The sequence below is a fragment of the Elephantulus edwardii genome, unplaced genomic scaffold, assembly GCF_000299155.1.
Source record: "Elephantulus edwardii isolate Elephantulus edwardi_28Jun2011 unplaced genomic scaffold, EleEdw1.0 scaffold00191, whole genome shotgun sequence".
Taxonomy (NCBI): domain Eukaryota; kingdom Metazoa; phylum Chordata; class Mammalia; order Macroscelidea; family Macroscelididae; genus Elephantulus; species Elephantulus edwardii.
In genome coordinates, this window is record NW_006399941.1 from 2,612,511 (window position 1) to 2,616,285 (window position 3,775).

At 42.2% G+C, this 3,775-nt stretch overlaps 1 pseudogene; it reads right to left on the bottom strand.

The window, feature by feature from the left end:
• Window positions 1–447: 447 nt before the first annotated feature.
• LOC102857199 lies at window positions 448–1,416 on the bottom strand (annotated as a pseudogene).
• Window positions 1,417–3,775: the final 2,359 nt, after the last annotated feature.

A 3,775-nucleotide genomic window follows, 5' to 3' on the forward strand; every position in this document is an offset into this window, starting at 1 on the left:
TTCTTTCCGTTTTGTTGAAGTTCAAGATAAAAAGCACTTGTTTTCTACAGGTTCACAAAACAGCGTAATAACAACAATTAAGGAGAATGTAATGTAGGCAATAGTTGAGAGATTAACAAACTATGGCCCAATTCTTATATCGATACACTGCAGAATACTTCCAAAGCCAAACAATGGTTACAAAAACCATTTCACATCTTTCCTAACACACAGAAAAAAAAATCTTGTCTCCCCCAAAACCAATTCTTTATAGAAATATTTTTTCTTATCAATTAACATCCATATGAATATCACATCTAGTCCATCTTTTATAGCCAAATTTAATGTCACTACAAAAGAAAGCAAATTGGACTATAATCACATGTATTAGCATCTATAAAGCTGTAATGGCATGAAGATATCTACATAAATCAGGGGTTTAAAATTTTTCCTTAACAGTCTCAAGTATCAGCCAGATGAAGTTGCTGAAGACCCATTTACAGATGATTTTCGAGGTCTATTTGCAAAAGAAGATTGGTGGTTACCACTGGGGCTGTTGCTGGTTCCATTCATAGTACTGGAAATGTGAGGAAATTGAGGATGAGGAGACTGGATTGGAGTGCTGGGGCTAGGCAAACAAGAAGAAGTGGAGGGAATTCCTCCTGCTGGGCTGTTGGCCTTGTCACTCCCAGAGTCACTTTCCAGTTCTCCAGTATTGGTCAGTCCATCTCTCTGGTGACTGATCTTCATTCTTTTACAAGTAGGTCGAACTCTGTATTTCAAAGGAAGTGGCAATATCCATCAGTGTATAGTAATCCTTTAAAGGTTCCTCTTCATACATTACATCAATCTGGAAAATATTAGGTATATCCATTTTACTTCTGAGAAATTTTCTTAGGTGCATCACAGTCATTGCTGCTGGGCATCGTAAATATCTTTTATCATTTACCTCTTCCTTAGATTTCTCTTTGTCTTTATTTATTTATTTTCCGATCCAATCTGTTCTGGTCAAAGAATTCAATAGATAAGCTTATTATCTCATCATCAGTTATAATTCTCTTATCTTCATCTGCAACTTCTCTATCTTCATTAGACCCATTGGCAGCATCAGCTGAAGGGATGAGCTGCATAAAAATCCCTCCTCCTCTTCATTTCATTTTTGAAGAGTCCTGGAACTAATTTGTATACAATGTCTTGAAGAGTTTTATCTGACCTTATATTCAGTAGTGGTCTGGTTTTGTGAACTTGGACATCACAGATAGGACAATACTTGCTGGTCTCCAGGTAACGAACAATACATGTTTTACAGAAGGAATGTAGACATTCTATTATGGTGGTGGCATCGATGAAGTACCCTCCACAAAGCACACACATCAGGTGGGGATTTAACACAGTGATTTTGATTCTTGTTGTTCGATGCATTTTTGCTTGATAAAAGATTCTCTCAACAAAGGGCGCTGCGGCCGGGAGAGCTGCAGAGGCTGCAAACGCAAGTGTTCTTCTCGGGGGCCATGTGGGTCGCGAGGGTGCAGAGGGGCGCTCGGTGGAGAAAGGAACTAAAACGTGGGGCTGGAGCGGGCGGCGGCGCGGGCTGCGGGTCCATCCTGGCGCTGGGGCCCGACGCGCGCTCCGGAGAAAACTTTTTAAAAGGTATATATGATTAGGAATTATTGTCATGGCTGGAGTCCAGAAAGAAGGCTGCATAGTGGAGTGAACTTGAGGGGAGGGACTGTATAACAATGAAAGAATTTTTCTTTTACTTTTCAAAGAGAAGAGTGAAATGGGAGGAGGGGTGGGAAGGGAGAAAAGTGTAACAATGAATGATTGGAAATCCAAAGTCTCTGTACACTTTCATTAAATTTAGTGATCATTAAACCAAAACAAAAAAAAACCCCATTATTGTTGTGAGGTGCTGTCAAAGACGACTATGACTCATATAATCCTATGAACAACAAATTGGCACCTTACCTTACCCTACTCCACCCTCACGCTCTCCTCTCCACCATGCTCAAGTTCATTGTTGTCACCGTGTCAACCCACCTCCTCGAAGGTCTTCCTCTCTTTAGGAAAGCATTAAGTTGGGTGTTAGTGGTCAAGGAAAGCTGGTGGTCAGGCTCTTTGCTCTCTGAGCATTTGCAGTTCAGTTGTGGTATCGGAGAAATGTACTGAATAACCAACCTGTGAACCGCCAAAACCAGAAACGCATCCGTCTTAGAAAAGGTACAAACAGGGTGCTCCTCAGACGAAGGAATGGTGAAATTTTGTCTCATATACTTTGTAAGGTGGGACCAGTCCAGGGAAAAACGCATCATGCTGGGGAAACGGAAGTGTCAGAAAGGAGAGGAAAACCCTCAAAAAGCCATAGTGTCTTTAACTATGAGCTCCAGCCTATCACAGATGGGACGGTTGGCACAGGATAGGACAAGGCTCCTATCTGTTGTTCATAAGGTTACAATGAGTTGATTCAAGGGCACCTAACAACCTGAAGTCTGGACTAAAAATCTGGCAGAGTCCTCATCTCTTCCATGGTAGCAGGAAGCTGTTGCTGTCTTAAGGTTCAGGAGAGCTGTCTCAAGTACAAACAGGCTGGACAAGTCTCCCCGCTGGGTTATTTGATCTCCGCACACAGAGCAGTCAAGCCTGTTCTGAGTTTGGCTCGCCATTCCCACCCACAGGAAACCTGAAAGGCTTATTGTTCCCCTGGCTGCAAAAGAACATAGAAGCTGTGAAAGGCCCACTGTGCTATGTTTGCAGTAGTCATCTGTTTTAAGGTTAAAAAGTAATCAATTAAAAAAAAAATCCTCTTTGTCCAAAGGCAAAAGGGAGCATAAGGTATAGAAATCACTGCTTAGGTTGCAGAGATGTGTCTTAATATTTTTTGGAGCAATTTTTGATTGAGCAATGTTAATGATCAACCTATTTCCCTCTCTGTCCCTCTCCACAAAACACTGGCCTCTATTCACCATTCATTCACCTGGACTCTGCACTGGATTCTGAGGGCAGCCAAGCAAAGCACCAAACCAGGCAATCTCAGACTTTACAAATATCTTATGCATGTCTAAGGTCTGACAAATTTTATGGTTCAGCTGAACTTAGGGTCCAGGAAGCCAGGGGGGAAAATAACCATAAATTCATTTTTTCATCCCATGTAAGGCAACATAAACTGAATACACAAAGATGTATTTGCTACTCTAAGGTCAGAAAACTGATTCACTGTTAGGTCTAATTTTTCCTGGTCTCATGTCACCAGAGTGACACATCTCCCTATTCCAAAGGATAGACTCTGTCATTCTTGGTCAGAAAAGGAACACTCCTCGGAGTCTGAGGTTGGCCTCTGGGGCAGAAGAAATCACGTGAAGAGGTAAGAAGAACATGGATTTTGTCCTGAATGTTGGAGGGGTTGGCTAAAGACTGGAAGGGCATATTGGAGCCATGGTGGGGCGTTTGAAGACCTCGCTAAGGACTTGGGAATTTATCCACAGGCATGTGGGATTTCTAGGGAACTATTCTAACAACTTAAGAAAAATTTACATAATACCGTTGTCATAATATCCATTTTTTGTTGTGTGCTGTGGAGCAGAGTGGATGCATAGTTGACCCTCCAGCAGCTTTTCAGTGAATTGCATTAGAGGAGACAGCTCATTCTTCTCCTGCTGAGCAGCTGGTGGATTTGAACTGAGTATGACACTGTGGTTGTTATGTCCAGTCGAGTCCCCTGCAACTCATAGCGACCCTACATACAGCATCCCTAAACGCTGCTCTATCCTGTGCCAACCTTGTTTCTGACATGCCTATC